Raw genomic sequence first — 19,099 nt, 5'->3', positions numbered from 1 at the left:
TGTTCTGATCGCAAAGCGCTTTTAGACACAAAACTATGGCATCTTTCCAGCAATCTGAGAAGTAGAGTTCTCATCTTCAGTTTCTTCAGGTAATCCACTCCCCAGGTCATTACCTTCTTTATTCAGGGCTATGGGTAGAACCAAGTGCCAAGAGAGGACAGGTGGGCTGGCAATATCAGCAATCTTTATAAACCCAGTATATCCAGCTCTGTGCTGATAGTTTTTGGGACCGGATCCAGTTCTTCATCAATGATGACAGGTTCTGGTCTCGGAAACATCTGCTTGTCAATATCTCTTGCCGATTTCCCGGTGTTTCCCGATTCTGTCTGTCTCTCTGGCTCAGTTTATTCTATGTGTGGCCACCTGCAGGTTGACTTTGAACGAATAACTGTATTTGTGAATAGTAAAATTAAATACATGAGGGCATCAGGCGCTTCACTCCCTGACACTGGGGAAACAGTGAGACAGACTTTAGAGCAAGGGTCTGGTTATCGTGAAACATCAAAGAAAATATTAATTACGGGATTATCCAAAAAAACGATGACCTCGACGTGATTTGAACACGCAGCCTTCTGATCTGGAGTCAGACACGGTACCGTTGCGCCACGAGCTCCACACTGCAACCAGCGATGTTTGTATATATACACGTTCATCAAACACTGTTTCATTTCTCCTGCCTTGGAGTAATGAACGGGCTTTATAATCCCCGCCCACTCGAGTCCCCCGGGTGTCAGACAGCATCAGAAGCAGCGCCCACCTGTCACTCACCGTCTCACGCCCGCTTTCACCGCCTGCTGCCGGCGGACTGCAGCAAATCCAATTACACACACCGAGCCCCCACAATCATCGCATCACAGGGAAATAAACTGGGAAACTGCTCCAAATACACAACTGGTCGAGCAGCTTCTGAAAAACAATTAAACTTGCGGCTGGAAGCAATATTCATAACTGCAAACAAGGCCGTGTAAAAATATAAACTGTGTGTGTGAGCCGAGGCCCGAAGCTCTGGAATTCCCTCCCTAAACATCTCCGCCTCTCTTTCCTCCTTTAAGACGCTCCTTAAAATCTACCACTTTGACCAAGCTTTTGGTCACCTGTCCTAATATCTCCTTATGTGGCTCGGTGTCAAATTCTGTCTGATAATCGCTCCTGTGAAGCGCCTTGGGACGTTTTACTACTTTAAAGGTGCTACATAAATGCAAGTTGTTGTTATGTATATGTGTGTGATGTTTATATATAAAATGGGTGTTTATAGAATGAGTACAATGCTGTGCACGTGTGTCAGTTGTAAATAGTGGTGAACGGTTATTTTTCAGACTGGAGGGAAATATACAGTGCTGTTCCCCAGGGATCGGTATTCGGACCAATGCTCTTTCTCATATACATTAATTACCTGGACTTGGGTATACTGGGCATAATATCAAATTCTGCAGATGACAGGAAACTCAGAAATGTCGTAAATAATGAAATGGGCAGAGACATAGCAGATGTGTGAAGTGATCCATTTTGGTGGGATGATTGAACTGAGGCAATATAAACTAAATGATACAATTTTAAATCGGGTGCAGGAACAGAGAGACCTGGGGGTGTAAATATCTATCTCTGAATGTGGCGGGACAAGTTAAGAAGGCTGTTAAAAAGCACACGGGATCCTTGGCTTTATTAATAGAGGCATAGAGTACAAAATCAAGGAAGTAATACTGAGCCTTTATATATCATTGGTTAGGCCTCAGCTGGAGGATTCTGGGCACAACATTTCAGGAAGAATGTGAAGGCAGAAAAGATTTACAAGCTTGTTTCAGGGGATGAGGGACTTCAGTTAGGTGTATAGATTGAGACGTTTTCGTTGTTCTCCTCAGAGTAGAGAAGATAGCGATGAGATTTGATAGATGTGTTCAAAATCAGGAGGTGTCTAGCATGGTCAAGGAAACCTCCAGCTGATTACCACATACTGCTCTCCCTCAGCTGATGAATCAGTACTCCTCCATGTTGAACATAGATACATAGAAGATAGGAGCAGGTGTAGGCCATTCGGCCTCTCGATCCTGCTCCGCCATTTAATGAGATCATGGCTGATCATCCAAATTCAGTACCCTGTCCCTGCTTTATCACCATATCACTTGATCCCTTTAGCCTGAAGAAATATATCCAACTCCTTCTTGAATATACTTAATGAATTGGCCTCAACTTCCCTGTGTGGCAGAGAATTCCACAGGTTCAACGTTCTCTGGGTGAAGAAATTCCTCCTCAGCTCAGTCCTAAATGGCTCAGTCCTTATCCTTAGACTGTGACCCCTGGTTCTGGACTCCCCCGCCATCGGGAACATCCTACCTGCATCTAGTCTGTCTAGTCCTGTTAGAATTTTATAAGTTTCAATGAGATCCCCTCCCATTCTTCTAAACACCAGCAAATGTATGCCTAATCGATCCAATCTCTCCTCATACGTCATTCCTGCCATCCCAGGTATCAGTCTGGTGAATCTTCGCTGCATTCTCTACATGGCAAGAACATCCTTCCTCAGATAAGGCGACCAAAACGGCACAGAATACTCAAGGTGTGGTCTCACCAAGGCCCTGAACAACTACAGCAAGACATCCTTGCTCCTGTACTCAAATTCTCTCGCTATGAAGGCCAACATACCATTTGCCATCTTAACCACCTGCTGCACCTGCATGCTTACCTTCAGCGACTGGTGCACAAGGACACCCATGTCTCCTTGCACTTCCCCTTCTCCCAATCTATTGCCGGTCTGATAATAATCTGTCTTCCTGTTTTTGCCACCGAAGTGGGACAACCTCGCATTTATCCACAATATACTGCAATTGTCATGCATCTGCACAATCACCTAACCTGTCTAAATCATACTGGAGTTTATCTGCATCCTGCACACAGCAGAGACACCCACCCAGCTTTGTGTCGTCTGCAAACCTGGAGATATTACATCTAGTTCCCTTGTCTAGATCATTTATATATATTGTGAATAGCTGGGGTCCTCGCACCGATCCCTGTGGTACCCCACTAGTCACTGCCTGCCACTCAGAAAAAGACCCGTTTATTCCAACTCTTTGCTTCCTGTCTGCCAACCAGTTATCTATCCAAGTCAGTACCTTACCCCCAATCCCAGGTGCTTTAAATTTACACGCTAATCTCTTATGTGGGACCTTATTAAAAGCCTTCTGAAAGTCCAAATACACAACATCCTCTGGTTCTCCCTTATCTATTCTACCAGTTACATCCTCAAAATATTCCACTGGATTAGTCAAGCATGATTTACCTTTGGTAAATCGATGTTGACTTTGTCACTGTTTTCCAAGTGCTCTGCTATTACATCTTTTATAATTGACTCTAGTACTTTCCCCACTACCAATGTCAGGCGTACCATTCAATAATTCCCTGTTTTCTCTCTACCACCCTTTATAAATAGTGGGGTTACATTAGCTATCCTCCAATCCATGGGAACTGTTCCAGAGTGCATAGAATTTTGGAAGATGACCAGCAATGCATCTACTATTTCTAGGGCCACTTCCTTAAGTATACTAGGATGTACATTATCAGGCCCTGGGGATTTATTGGCCTTCAATCCCATCAATTTTGCTAACACCATTTCCCTACAAATACTGATTTCAGTCAATTCCTCCCTCTCATTAGACCCTATGTTGCCCGACATCTCTGGGAGGGTAATTGTGTTCTCATTTGTGAAGCCAGAACAAAAGTATGTATTTAATTGGTCAGCCATTTCCTTGTTCCCCATTATACATTCCCCTGATTCTGACTGCAAGGGACCGATGCTTGACTTCACCAATCTTTTTCACTGCACATATCTATAGAAGCTTTTACAGTCAGTTTTTATGTTCCCTGTAAGCTTACTCTCATAATCTTTATTCCCCTATTAGTTAATCCATTTTTCCTCCTTTGCTGAATCCTAAACTGCTCCTAATCCTCAGGTTTGCTGCTTTTACTGGCCAAAATATATGAACACCACTTGGAAGAAGAACTGAGTGTATAAGGGCACAAATTTACTCTGGGTGGAGGACTTCAATGTCCATCACCAAGAGTGGCTCAGCAGCACCACTACCGACCGAGCTGGCCAAGTCCTGAAGGACATAACTGCCAGTCTGGGACTGTGACAGATGGTGAGGGATAAACCTCCTTGACCTCTTCCTCTCCAATCTACCTGTCGCAGATGCTTCTGACCATGACAGCATTGGCAGCAGTGACCACCGCAAAAACACTGTGGATACGAAGTCCCGTCTTCACTCTGAGAACACCCACCTTGGTGTTGTGTGGCACTACCACTGTGCTAAATGGTATTGGTTCAGAACAGACTAGCAGTTCAAAACTGAGCCTCCAGGAGTCGCTGTGGGCCATCAGAAGCAACGAATTGTATTCCACCACAATCTGTAATCACATGACTAGGCATATCACTCACTCTACAATTACCACCAAGCCAGGGGACCAACTCTGATTCAACAACGAGTGTAGAAGAGCATGCCAGGAGCAGCACCAGGCATACCTGAGAATGAAGTGCCAACCTGGGGAATCTGCAAAACAGGACTTAATACCAGACGCAGCATGCAATAGACTGGGCTAAGCGATCCCACAATCAACAGATCAGATCAAAACTCTGCAGTCCTGCCACACCCAGTCGTGAATGTTGGTGGACCATTAAACAACTAATGGGAGGTGGAGGCTCCAAGAATATCCCCATCCTCAATGATGGTGAAGCCCAGCACGTGAGTGCAAAAGACAAGGCTGAAGCGTTTGCAAACAACTTCAGCCAGAAGTGCCGAGTGGTTGATCCATATCGGCCTACTCCCGAGATCCACACCATCAAAGAAACCAGTCTTCAGCCAATTCCATTCACGCCATGTGATATCAAGAAACGGCTGAACGCACTGGATACAGCAAAGGATATGGGCCCGGACAACATCCCGGCAATAGTGCTGAAGACTTGTGCTCCAGAACTAGCCGCGCATCTGGCCAAGCTGTTCCAGTACAGCTACAACACTGTCATCTATCCCACAATGTGGAAAACTGCCCACAAAATGTAGGGCAAATCCAACCCGGCACTTTACCGCCCCTTCAGTCTATTCTCAATCATCAAAACATGAAGGAAGGAGTCATCGACAGTGCTATCAAGCAGCACTTACTCACCAATAATATTCTCACTGATGCCCAGTTTGGGTTCCGCCAGGAACACTCGGGTCCAGATCTCATTACAGCCTGGGTCCAAACATGAACAAAGGAGCTGAATTCCAATTGTGAGGTGAGACTGACTGCCCTTGACATCAAGGCAGCATTTGACCGAGTCTGACATCAAGGAGCCCTAGTAAAACTGAAGTGAATGGGAATCAGGGGGAAAACGCTCCACTGGCTGAAGTTATACCGAGCACAAAAGAAGATGGTTGTGGTGGTTGAAGGTCAATCATCACAGCCCCGGAACATTCCTGCAGGAGTTCCTCAGCGCCGTGTCCTAGGCCCAGCCATCTTCAGCTGCTTCATCAATGACCTTCCCTCCAACATAAGGTCAGATTTGTGGATGTTCCCTGATGACTGCACAGTGTTCAGCGCCATTCAGAACCCCTCAGATAATGAAGCCATCCATGCCCGCATGCAACTCGACCTGGACGACGTTCAGGCTTGGGCTGATACGTGGCCGGTAACATACGCGCCACAGGAGTGCCAAGCAATGACTATCTCCAAGAAGCCAGAGTCTACCCTCCTCCCCTTGACAGTTAATGGCATTACCATCGCCGAATCCTCCACTATCAACATCTTGGTGTCCCCATTAACCAGAAACTTAACTGGACCAGCCACATAAATTCTGTGGCAACAAGAGCCGGTCAGAGGCTGGGTATTCTGTGGCGAGTTAATCACCTCCTGACTGCTCAAAGCCTTTCCACCATGTACAAGGCGCAAGTAAGGAATGTGATGGAATAATCTCCAATTGCTTGGATGAGTGCAGCTCCAACAGCACTCAAGATGCTCGACACCAGCCAGTACAAAGCAGCCCGCTTGATTGGCACCCCATCCACCACCTTAAACATTCACTCCCACCACCACTGGTGTACCGTGGCTGCAGTGTGTACCATCTACAAGATATACTGCAGCAACTCGCAAATGCTTCTTCGGCAGCACCTCCCAAACCCGCGATCTCTTCCACCTAGAATGACAAGGGCAGCAGGCACATGAGAACAGCACCACTTCTAAGTTCCCCTCCAAGTCACAAACCTTCCTAATGTAGAAGTATATCATCGATCTTTCATCGTCACTGGGTGAAAAACCTAGAACTCCCTACCGAACAGCACTGTGGGAGCACTATTACCATACGGACTGCAGCGGTTCAAGAATGCGGCTCACCACCACCTTCTCAAGGGCAACTAGGGATGAGCAATAAATGCTGGCCTTGCCAGCGACGACCAGATCCCATAAATGCTTAAAAAAGAAAGAAATGCAGTGTGCTAGGCCCACCCACCTTCAACTGCTTCATCAATGACCTTCCATCCAAAATAAGGACAGAAATGGGGATGTTCCCTGAAGACTGCACAGGAGGGAATGCAATGGATGTTGTCCACAGGGATTTTAGGAAGGTGTTTGACAAAGTACCACATAGAAGGCTGGTTAACAAAATTGATGCTCATGGAATAGGTGGTCAGTGGCAGCTTGGATAAGGAACTGGCTTAAGGACAGAAAACAGCAAGTTGTGGTAAATAGCTGTTTTTTCACACTGGAGGAGGTTCCCCAAGGGTCAGTGCTGGGGCCATTACTTTTGTGATATTTATAAATGGCCTGGATATTGGAATAAAGAGTAGAATTTCTAAATTTGCCGACGACACCAAACGTGGGTGTGTAGCAAACAGTGAGGATGATACCAATCGACTGCAGCAAGAAATAGAAAGCCTAGCAGAATGGGCAGACAAGTGGCAGATGGAATTTAATACAGAGAAGTGTGAGGTGATGTATTTTGGCAGAAGGAACAGTGAGAGGCAATATACACTTCATGGCACAGTTTTAAGAGTGTGCAGGGACAGAGGAGCCTGGGAATTAATGTGCATAGGTCCTTGAAGTTGGCAGGACATATGGAGAGAGTGGTTAAAAAAAACATATGGGATCTTGGGCTTCATAAATAAAGGTAATGAGTACAAAGGTAGCGAAGTTATGTGGAACCTTTATAAAGCACTGGTTAGGCTACAACTGGAGTACTGCATCCAGATCTGGTCACCACACTTTAGGAAGGATGTGAAGGCCCTTGAGAGGGAGCAGAGGAGATTTACCAGAATGGTCACGGTGATGGGGGATCTTAGCTACAAGGACAGGTTGGAGAAGCTGCATTTGTTTTCATTATAACAACAAAAACGTGTATTTATATTGCACCTTTCACGTAGTAAATCCTCCCAAGGCGCTGCACAGGAGTATTTAAAGACAAAGGCGGTTATGGGGTGATTTGATAGAGGTGTACAAGATTATGATGAGCTTGGATAGGTTAGATGGGGAAAGGCTGTTCCCACTAGTTCATGTTAATGGACTCGGGGACACAGATTTAAGGTAATAGGCAAGAGATACAGGGGGGACGTTAGGTAAACTTTTTTTATGCAGTGACTGGTGAGGACCTGGCATTCGCTGCCGATGGAACTGGTGGAAACGGAGACACTCAATGTTTTCAAGCGGAGACTGGATAGGCACTTGAGAGAAATAAACATACCGGGGTACGGGGATCGAATGCAGGAATGGGACTGACTGGATTGCTCCACTGAGAGCCAGGACAGAATTGATGGAACGAATGTCCTCCTTCTGTGCCGTTTTGACTCTATGACTATGAACTATAGAGTAGTGATAATGGGGGCTTCAACTACCCTAACATATCTGAGAATCAGTCTAAATATAGAAAGTTCAGAGGAGAAGTGAAAAGGAAAATAAGAGGGAAAAGACAGGGTATGAGAATAGAATGACAACGAACATAAAAGGTAATCCAAAAGTCTTCTATATGCATATATTACCAAGGTTAACGACACTAATATAGTGGCAGAGTAAGTAGTGCGGATGGGAGCAGGAAATTGCAAAGGGACATAGATTGTGTGGGTAAAATCAGAGGCATCTGATTCAAAAGATTCGGGAGAAGGAATTTAGGGACTTTAATGAGTTTGAAAGGAACATTTTTGACTTGTGCAGTTTTGTTCAGAGAAATGTTAGTGATGGGAAATTAAACCAGAATCTGGGATTCAGCATTTCACCTTCTCGCTGAACAGATCTTTCTGGAGAAGTTGTGTATCAGTTGTTGTAGGTTAACGGTTATCACGTTCGCTTAACACGTGAAAGATCCCCGCTTCGAGCCCGAGCGGGCGCATTATGCTCGAGACTATTATTTATGTGAAATTAATTGATACACAGTGTGTAAAATCAGATAGGTGATAAAACTTCATCAATGAATAAAGTTTCACAAATTATTAAAGTTTAGTTATTGAAGATTCAACTGTCCCTCAGTGTGAGCATTTCTTTCATTCTGCAAAATCAACGCTATCAGTTAATAAATGGTGATTAAAGCAATTGAACCACTAAACTACCAGAAAACACTTTGAAGAGTTTATCACAATTGCTGACATTTCTTCTCTTTTTTCTTGTGTTTTTTCAGCTCTTGGTCCTTTTCAGCTCCTGACTGCGGATATTCCTCTGATTTAAAGTGAACAAAATGCAATATCTCGCAGCCCCGGCCTCGGTTAACACCAACAGATCTAAGCCACATTTCAGACACGGAAACAAACCCATTAATTATTCGCTCTTCCCCAGCTCCAGAGCTCAGATTGTTATTGTCCACCCCAGTGACCCGGGCCAAACCTCCCCATACACCGAGCACAGGCTCAGGAAATCCCCAGGGGAGATGATAACACAGTCACTGAGCCTTCGAGAAACATTGAACAAGCACCAGGACTGAAACATTTTAAATGCAGACGTGAGCAAGTGAGTTTTCTAGCATTGAGGAGCGGTCTAAGGCGTCTGCGTTTAGGTCACAGTCTCTTCTGGTAGGCGTGTGTGCAAATCCCACTTCTGACATTCTGCATATTTAATTACTAAGTGCAACTCATTTCTTTTGACGCCACTGTGAAGCGCTTTGGGACATCCCTCAAAAGTGGGATTCAGCGGTTCACCTGCTCGCTGAGCATTCCCATCTGACCCGGTACTGAATGTGGAGACGTTTCCGCAGTGTGGGAGCTATCACATATGCGGAATCATTTTGATGGATCTTGCTCCTCATGCATGTCCAGGGGCGAGTTTGCTCTCCTGTGAAAGGACATAAGAAAATAAGAATGAAATAATTAAGAGCAGGAGTAGGCCATATGGCTCCCGAGCCTGCTGCACCATTCAATCAGATAATGGCTGATCATCGACCTTAACTCCACTTTCCTGCCTATCCACATATTCATTGATTCCACTACAGTCCAAAAATCTATCGATCTCTGCCTTGAATATACTCAACGAATGAGCATCAGCAGCAGTTTGGGGCAGAGATTTCCAAGGAAAGCGGCTGAAATCCATTTAAATCTAACAATGGCTGATGTCACAAGCACCGAACATTTTTAAGCAAACTTCTAAATTAGAGTGTGTAAAATCAGAAGTGATAAAAGTTCATGGCATGCAAAGCATGGAAAGTACTGTGTGAAATGGGACTTGGATAATATTAATGTCAATATTTTTCTGCCTGACATGGTGGTGGAAACAGATTCAATGTTAACTTTCAAAGGGGAAATAATTGAAAAAGAAACACTTGCAGGGCTTTGGGAAAAGAGCAGGGGAGTGGGAATAATTGGATTGCTCTTTCAAAGAGCCGGCACAGGCACTATGGGCCGAATGGCCTCCTTCTGTGCTGTCTGATTCTATGATTCTATATTAAGTTATTACAGTTTGTCTGTCACCCAGTAAACCTGTTAGCAATTCCTGTAGTGAGCAACACAATGTTGTGGGTTGATTAATGATGATTGAAACAATTATAAAGAGTCTCACTGACTTGAATCATCCCTTATTACCTTTGGTTAACAAAAATCTATCAATCGCAGATTAAAATGAACAATTGATGGAGCATTTTTGAAAGAGCTATCCAATTAGTCGCACTCCGCTGCTCTTCCCCCATAGCCCCGCTGACCCTCCTGCCAGTGGAAACTGTTTCCCCCATAATTTTGAACAACTCTATTAAATCTCCCCTGAACTGTGATTAATGCAGTTCAATGTGGGCACGTGTCAGATCATTCACTTTGGGTCTAAGGAAGATCGGTCAGTGTTTGGTCTGAAAAAACTATGTCAGAGAATATTTTTTCTGTGAAGAAAACGGTCCTGATTAATTTAACAAAAGTTTCCCCAGATCCCTGCTCTCACAAGCAATGAATATTTTAAACTATTCTCCTAAATTACAATGTGTAAAATGAGATATGGGTTAACAGTTCAGCACATGCAAAGAGCAAAATAAATGACTGAAGTTTCGACTGACACTCAGTCACCATATTATAATATTTTTCATTCGGCAAAAGAAGGCTGTCGGTTAATTAATGGCGATTAAAACATTTCTTATTTTTTCACATGAGTTGCATGTTATTTATTTACTCAAATTTCTTCGCTTTAATTAATTAAAACCTGTGATGTCAAAGTTACTTCCCTAACCGGGAATCGAACGCGGTCACACTTACGGATCAGAATAGCTTATTGAATCATATAAAGGTGCCCTCGAAAAATATCACTCTGCTAAATTAAAATCACGGCTGCAATTTGTTTCGGTGTAAAATAAGGAGATTGAAAATGACAAAAAAAACGCCAGGCAGCGCCCGCGGTGAAACAGGGCTCGAACTTAGAATTAAGTTGGTGCTGCGAAGTAACCGCTGAGCTAAAGCTGACGCCGATCAAAGAGGGAAAAACCGCTCAATATAAAGGATGAGCTCACAGATACCAGGCGCAGTGCAGTCAAATGTCAAATCCCTTGATTTTTATTCAACAGAGGAAGAAGAGACATGAGCGGGAATCAGAAGCCACAAACTTTAATTAAAGGCACAAATACTTACTGACAAATCTTTTCACTGTAAAATGATTTCACTTTATTTCAACGCTGACTGCGTTTAATCTGAATGTCAGCACCATGGGATTTTAAATTCAGAACTGCTTCTATTTTGTGCGCATGGTAGAAATAACTGGTCCTGTTCAATTTGACCAAAGTTCCCCAGATTCCTGGTGTCATCAGCAATGATCATTTTAAACCAGACTCCTAAAGTACAGTGTGTAAAATGAGATATAGGTAACAGTACAAATTATTGAACTGTTGACTCTCCCTCAGTTAGTATTTCTTTCATTGTGACAAAGAAAATTGTCGGTTAATTCATGAGGCTTTACCGTAAAAGCAACAAACAAAAAGTTTAACAAAAACCTTCAACCAACGTGGGCACGAACCCAGGAGCCTGCTACCGACTGAGCAAGCATGGCCTGATCACTTTGACTATCAATTATCACTGATCGACAGTGGCACAATAATTAGTGTGGATGGGAACAGGGAATTGCAAAGGGACATTGATTGAGTGGAAAAACTGGAGGCATCTGATTCAGAGGATTCGGGGGCGACGCGGAAATTCGAGAGTTTAATGACTTTGAAAGGAACATTCTTGACTTGTGCAGTTTCGGCCAGAGAAATGTTACTGAAAGGTAATGAATCCAGAATCTGGGATCCAGCATTTCACCTTCTCGCTGAACAGTTCTTTCTGGATATTTAGCTAAACAGAGGTTTCCATATTGTAGTGGTTATTACGTTCACCTCACAAGTGCAAACTCCCCGATTCAATCCCTGGCGCAAGCATTATGTTCGATAAATGGTCACCGGTTCAAAACTGGAAAGAAACCTTCCCCATTTCAATTGAATAAATATGAAATTGGAAAAATTCATATTGTAATTAAATATCAATAAAATAAAATATCTCATAGAGCCCGTATATTATCTGAGCCCACACCATTCTTCACAGTCTCAAATTTAGCACAGATACCGACAGTGTCCCTCCCTCACTCCCGTTTCCTGCCCTGATGGTGCAGAAAGCCCCTCTCAAAGCTGCACATTCGACTGGTTTCAGTGGATCCGCAGGAGATCTTAATATAATCCTGCAGAGTCGCCTCTGCTAATAATGATAGGTCATTACCATATTTCACACACCGCCGCAACTCCGACCAGTTCAGTCTAAGTCCCCTTTTTAACAGTCTTAATTACTGCCAAATAACCTCTCTGGCACTGAAAATATATTTTATAAGTGTGGAATCTCATTCCTTCAGATATAAATTGTTGTTGAATATTTTTTATATAATAAAAATGTTTTTACATTTTTCTATTTTTCTTCTCTCTCTCTAAATCCAACCTTTATTTCCCTCTCTTTATTTCGCTTTCTGTGCCTGATTTGACATTGAATTCACTGTTCTAACAGATCCTGGTTCAGACTGCGCTGCTCATTAACGAATCTTCAATCAATTATTTATGAGGTAGGGCGGCACAGTGAGTTTTTTAATCGACCAGTATTCCAGAGGAAAGGTGGAATGTTGGGGAGAAAATTGTCCAGTGCTTGCTGGTGGAGAGGTTTGCCTTGAGGGGGCAGCGATGAATCACCATTGCAGTGCTGGTCCCGCCACACACTGTTCCTCAGCCGCAGACTTCATGATGATCTGGAGACCTGAGCTCACAATCCCACCACGGAAGATGGTGGAAGGATTAAAATCGGGGATGTGCAAGAACCCAGAATTGGAGGAGTGCAGATATCTCAGAGGGTGTAGGGCTGGAGAAGGTTACAGTGATAGGGGGAGGCGAGTCCATGGAGGGATTTGAAAACAAGGACGAGAATTTGAAAACTGAACTGTCGCCTGAAGGGAGCCAATGTAGGCGAGTGAGACCCGGGGTGATGGGTGAACGGGACATTGTGCGAGTTAGGATACGGGCAGCAGAGGATTGGATGAGCTGAAGTTTATGGAGGGAGGGTGATGGGAGGCCTTCCAGGAGTACATTAGAATCGTCAAGTCTGGAGGTGACAAAGGCAAGGATGTGGGTTTCAGCAGCAGATCAGCTGAGGCAGAGGCAGAGTCGGGCGATGATACGGAGGTGGAAGTAGACCGTCTTGCGCAGAAGCTCATCTCGGGGACAAATACCAAGGTTGCAAGCTGTCTGGTTCAGTCTCAGTGGCCAGGGATTGGGATGAACTCGGTGGCTCGGGAACGGAGTATGTGTCGGGGACCAGCACTGCAATGGCGATACATCACTGCCCTCTCAAGGCTACTTGCAAACCCCGTCCAGCAGCAATATTGGAAGAACTGGACAATTTTAACTCCACCATTCCATTTTGGCCCGGCCTTTTCTCATCCACACCTTCAGCGTCTACACTTTGCCACTGCTGAGCAGCCAATCACACAGTTGCGATCAAAATTTGTTTTATTTGTCCCCAGCTGGGACAAGAAGAAACCTGGTTCCACCGAGACTCAGATCGCTGGATTCAAAGTCCAGAATGCTCCCCATTGCAGCATGAAACCCTTATACAGCATTTTTGAGGCCATATCGCTTTTTTCCAACTCACCTGCCATTCACAGCTGCTGAGTATTTCCAGCGAATTCTGTTTTTATTTCAAACTTCCAGCATCCGCAGCATTTTGTCCTGTGTTAGAAAAACAAACGGAACCCTGGGCTTGACAGACAGAGGCATAGAGGGCAAAAGGAAGGAAGTTATACCAAACCTTTGGAATATTGTGTGTAATTCGGGCACTGCGCTTTAGGACGGATGCGAGATTCAGTTCCGTGGAGTAGTGGAGAAGAAGAGGTTGTTCTCCTCAGAGCAGAGAAGATAAGGGGAGATTTTGTCAACGTGTTCAACATCATGAAGAGTTTTAATAAAGTAAATAAGGAGAACATTTTCCAGCGGCAGAAGTGTTGCTCACCAGAAAACACATATTAAAGTGATTGGATAAAGTATCAGTAACAAGGTTCTCTCGGGCTTTTGTTGGCCGATTTACTGGTAAAGCTGGGAATTGAGGGGAAACTGGTTCATGGTTTGTAACACAAGCAGTGCGCGTGGTCAGACCGGCCCGGCTAGCTCAGTCGGTAGAGCCTGAGACTCTTAATCTCAGGGGCGGTTTGTGTTTCAAATTATTGGTCTGGTTTCACAGGCGATCCCCAGCTCCAAATCCCCCGGCACCTCTCGGTCAATGACTCTTTCAAAAAATGCGATTCAACATTATCAGGAAATCTGAAGTGTTTATAAACACCGGAAGCTGACACACCAGGGAAGACCTCACAGTCTTGGACACAGAGTGAAATACACTGAAGTGTTTATAAAAAGTTACAGAACACAACACGTGTGTAAAATCCCCCGTTGTTTTCTCGGCCCTGATGGGTTTTGAAGGGAGAGACGGGCCGAAGTCCCACTGAGCCGCACTGACCCCGAGCCAAGGTGAAATTAAAGTCAGTTCAATCTTTAGCAGCGAGCGGCTGGAGAGAGACAAGATTCCGGAATCAAGGAGAGATTTTCTTACTTTGTTGAACCACATTTATATGAAACACTCATTGACCGAGCTGGGAATCGCCTTTAAAATCAGCCCAAAAATTTTAAGCGCAAAATCCCCGCCGTGGGGATGAAGTATCCGACACTCCACCGACTGGGCTAGCCGGACTGGTCTGTCGCAAGGACCCTGCCTGTGCTCCAGTTTCCTCTCAATTCCCCGGTTTATCAGTAAATCCACCAGCAAAAGCCCGAGGGAACCTTATTACTGATTCATTGTCCAATTACTTGAATAGAAAGCGAGTGGAGGAGAAGGATTGAGAGCCTTCAGTGTGGAACAGAAGTGATGTTGTTTGACGGAGAAGCGACACAATCTCAATCAGTGCAGAGAGAGGTGAGTCAGCGGGTCACCTTCTCCCTTAACACACCCTTCTGACTCGCGGCTGACAAACTGAGCAGAGGTTTCGGGACTGTAGCAATTATCCCGCTCGCCTTACACCAGAAATGCCCCCGGTTCCGCTCCAGGGCGGGATGAATGATTTTGGATCTTGCTCCAGTTGAACCTCCAGGGGCGAGTTTCTTCCCCTGTGTAAAAGCGGCGACAATTGTCGGTCCCTGTTAAACTGAACAACGGCTGCACCAGATTCCCGGTGTGATAAACATTGAACATTTTTAATCAACTCCTCAAATACCGTCTGTAAAATGAGAACTGGTGAAAATTCATCACAAGCAAAAGACAAAACACTTAAAAAAGTTTTGCCTGTCACTCGGTGACCATGTTAGGATTTCCTTCAGTCTGAAACAGAAAGTCGATTCATCAATTCGAACAATTGTTCATCTTTTTACAGAGTTTAATGAGTTTTGTGAAATTCAGATAATAAAGTGCATGAATTCAAAAGTTAATCCCGGACCTGCATTTGTAAACCACAGTTCTCCTCTGTGATGCTCTTGCTACAGTCAACGGCGGTAGAGTTTCTGCAGTGTAGTGACTATCACATTCCCCTCGCGCACGAAATAGTTCCCGGTTCGATACCAGGCGGAAACATTATGAAAATCTTCCCCATTAAAATTGAATTAATATAAAAAAATGGAAGAACTGATTTTGTGGTTAAATACCAATATCAGTAAAAATCTCAACGAACCCGTATATTTTCTCTGTACAATTCTGCACAGACTCACACTCAGCACAGATACCGACAGTGTCCCTCCCTCACTCCCGTTTCCTGCCCTGATGGTGCAGAAAGCCCCTCTCAAAGCTGCACATTCACCTAGTTTCAGTGGATCCGCGGGAGATCTTTAAATGATCCTGCAGCGTCGCCTCGGATAATAACCATAGATCGTCACCATATTTCACCCACCGCAACAACCCCGCCAATTTCAGTCTAAGTCCCCTTATTAACTCCTTTGCGCCAGGCAAACTGTTTGTACAAAATAACATTTCAGGTGAGAACACAAAAGACATGATCGCGCAACCACAGCACCAAGTGCGGGTAGGCAGCAACTTGAAATACACAGTGAGGTGAAATATTACCACAAGCTCCTGATGGACATGTTTCCATGTCTAAAATTCACGCACCGAACAATGCAGCTCCTGGGAAAACTACAAATCCAGGCAGGGCTGTGCTGCATCATTTGAAACAACAGTCAGACACAAGATTCTGCCAGTTTCCAATGTCTTCTCCTTCTGCTCCTATCACTTCTTTCCCTCCAGATTCCTCTGCTCCTCCAGCCTGCAGGTGAATTCGATGCTTGATGTAAACGCGGCGGGTTCAGGACACAGACCCTTCCCTTTCCCTCCGAGAGGATGACGCACTGTTGCTTGCTCCGTAACCGCAATAGCTCAGTTGGGAGGAGCGACTTGAAGATTTATAAAAGTACAAAAGCAAAATACTGCGGATGCTGGAAATTGGAAATAAAAACAGAAACTGCTGGAAATACTCAGCAGGTCAGGCAGCATCTGTAGAGAGAGAAACAGAGTTACCGTCAGACGAACAGTCATCGACCTGAAACGTTAACTCTGTTTTTCTCTCCACAGATTTAATAATGGTCCCGGATTCAATCCCGGGATTCGGCAGTTTTTAGTTCATTTGAGTTTCTTTCCGCTGCCATTCTCGAACTGAACGATTTAAACTGGAATTATTTCTCCGGCACTGAAAGTTTGGCGATTGAATAGAGAGACATCAAGCACGGGAAATATTTATAACGTTTTAGATTAATCGATTTCCTCCTGTGGTTTTCTCTGGATGTTGTCTCTCTCGGTGCCGGCGAACAATTCATTGATGCATTTGTCCTGAACTGAAGCCTTTTGCCCATCTCGCGGGGTCAGAGCCGCTCTGTCTGTCTCTTACCTGCTTGTGACCATTATCGGGAACAGGCCGCCTGTTCAACGTTCATCAGCAAATCCAGAAACACAAATCAACAGAAAGATGTGTCTCTCAGCCCCGGTGGTAAAGGTGCAATGGATGTTAATCCAAATAAAGCCCCCGTGAGATTCTGTGTGGATTGGTTTACTTATAAAGTTTGTATTTTAAATATTTAGAAATAGCATAAAATAATGAAAACATCCTGATGGTTTATACGGGGATCGAACCCGCGAGCTTGGCGTTATGAGCACCACGCTCTCGACACCAACTGAACTAACCAGCCACAAAGCGCCCATTGGCCAGGTTTGAACCCAGGCTGGGGAATTATCGTTCAGACTCACACTGGGTGACCGAGTTACTGCAGAAACATTGAACACACCACATCGCTTAAACATTGTCAACTGTTCGTATATACAACTGGGCAGGGTGTAAATCAAAAGTAACAGAAAAAGAGCTCTTTAGTTTAACAAACCTCATTCTAAAAATTATTGTCGCACCACTGCTGAACAGCCCCTCCCTCAGTCCCGGTATAAAAACAGCCGGCTAGACCCCGACTAGATTCGAACCCCCAGCCAGCGGCTGGAGCCGAATCCCCGGCTCAGATGCGGTTTCACGCTCATTCCTTTAGAAAACGCGGGTTCAGATCCGAAAAATCTCTCCTGATTCGCTCCTCATAGTGAAGGAGACAAAAAGTAACTAAAACCTGCCGATTCCGGGATCGTCAATCTAACGCTCGCCCAACTAAGCTGTTTCGGCTTTGCGGGCTGTGGTAGGTTCTTTGTTCTCATTCAGTTTCTACTGACCTCCATATAGAGCAGACAGGGCAGAGTCCCATCATTGGCCTGTGCTCTGGTGTATCTGGTTCCCGGGGCACACAGTGAAGCGACCGCGTGTATATCTGATCTCCACATTGATGAACAAATACAACAGCAAAAGAACTCGTGGGAAGATTCCAACAGTTGTGAGAAACCCAGACACCATGTTAATATCTCACCGTCACCATTGGTAGATGAACCGATCTAATGGCTCAAAGCGGGTTTTCAAAACAATTTGTTTAACGGATTTTCTTTCAGCGACTATTTCCATGTTCCGACAATAAATGTTACATTCTTTAATTTGGACAAGTAAACGGAGACTGGACAGTCGTTATCTTGCTCTCTGTGACCTGAGGTGTTAACTCGGTAATCTCCGGCTTTAGTATATGTTGTATTTAATTCCCCAACAGGTCTCTGTGGCGCAATCGGTTAGCGCGTTCGGTTGTTAACCGAAAGGTTGGTGGTTCGAGCCCACCCAGAGACGGCGTTTTAACATTTCCAGGTTTTCCAAATGTGCATTTTGGCTGCAAGATCATGGGATAAACTGTAGCACTGGCTACAATGTCGGTGAGTATGAGATCATCCACTGGGACCCGAGAAAACCGTTTCGTAACATTCTCTTATTGGTGACAGACTAATAGGAACATGAGGAGGCCATTCAGCCCCTCAGCCCTGTTCCTTCATTCAATTAGATCCTGGATAATCTGTATCTCAGCTTCATTGGCCCGCCTTGGTTCCATATCCAGTTTCACCAGTTTGGAATGGTCTCATTTTTAGGTGCGCCTGGTGCCGCTCCTGGCCTGCTCTTCTACACATCTAACTGAACCAGGTTTGGTCCCCTGGTTTGACGGTAATGGTAGAGTGAGGGATCTGCCGGGCCAGGAGGCTACAGATTGTGGTTGAATAGAATTCTACTGCTGCTGATGGTCCAGAATTGTACAGAGAAAATACACGTGTTTTATGAGATATTTTATTTTATTGATATTTAATCACAAAATTATTTCAACTTTTTCATATTGATTTAATTTTAATGGGGAATATTTTACAAAATGTTTCCGCCCGGTTTCTAACGGGACCTTTCGTGTGTTAGGTGAATGTGAGAACCACTGCACTGCGGAAACTCTGTTCCATGAGCTGTCGTTAGAACATCACAGAAGAGAACCGCAGTCTACAAATGCAGGTAATAGAATCATAGAGTCACAGAGCCACACGGCACAGAAGGAAGGCATTCGGCCCATCGAGTCTGTGCTGGCTCTCTGTAGAGCAATCCAAGCAGCCCCATTCCCCCGTTCTATCACAGTATCCCTGCAAGTTTATTTCCCTCAAGTGCCTATCCAGCCTTCCCTTGAAAACTGAGTGTCTCCGCTTCCACTACTTCTGTCGGCAGTGAATTCCAGGTCCTCACCACTCGCTGCATAAAAAAGTTTTCCCTC

The 19,099-nt window shown here is 44.7% G+C and overlaps 2 non-coding genes across 2 annotated transcripts; one reads left to right on the top strand and one right to left on the bottom strand.

Moving 5' to 3' along the window:
* Nucleotides 1–541: 541 nt before the first annotated feature.
* On the bottom strand, nucleotides 542–613 carry trnaw-cca (transfer RNA tryptophan (anticodon CCA)). The gene has a single exon. It is a non-coding gene; the product is annotated as a tRNA-Trp (tRNA).
* Nucleotides 614–18,076: 17,463 nt separating this feature from the next.
* On the top strand, nucleotides 18,077–18,150 carry trnan-guu (transfer RNA asparagine (anticodon GUU)). The gene has a single exon. It is a non-coding gene; the product is annotated as a tRNA-Asn (tRNA).
* The last annotated feature ends 949 nt before the right edge of the window (nucleotides 18,151–19,099 follow it).

Source organism: Somniosus microcephalus, unplaced genomic scaffold (genome assembly GCF_052327205.1).
Source record: "Somniosus microcephalus isolate GS21.2 unplaced genomic scaffold, FLI_Smic_1.0 unresolved_chr4, whole genome shotgun sequence".
NCBI classification, from domain to species: Eukaryota; Metazoa; Chordata; class Chondrichthyes; order Squaliformes; family Somniosidae; genus Somniosus; species Somniosus microcephalus.
This window is presented reverse-complemented; position numbering and strand designations above follow the sequence as displayed.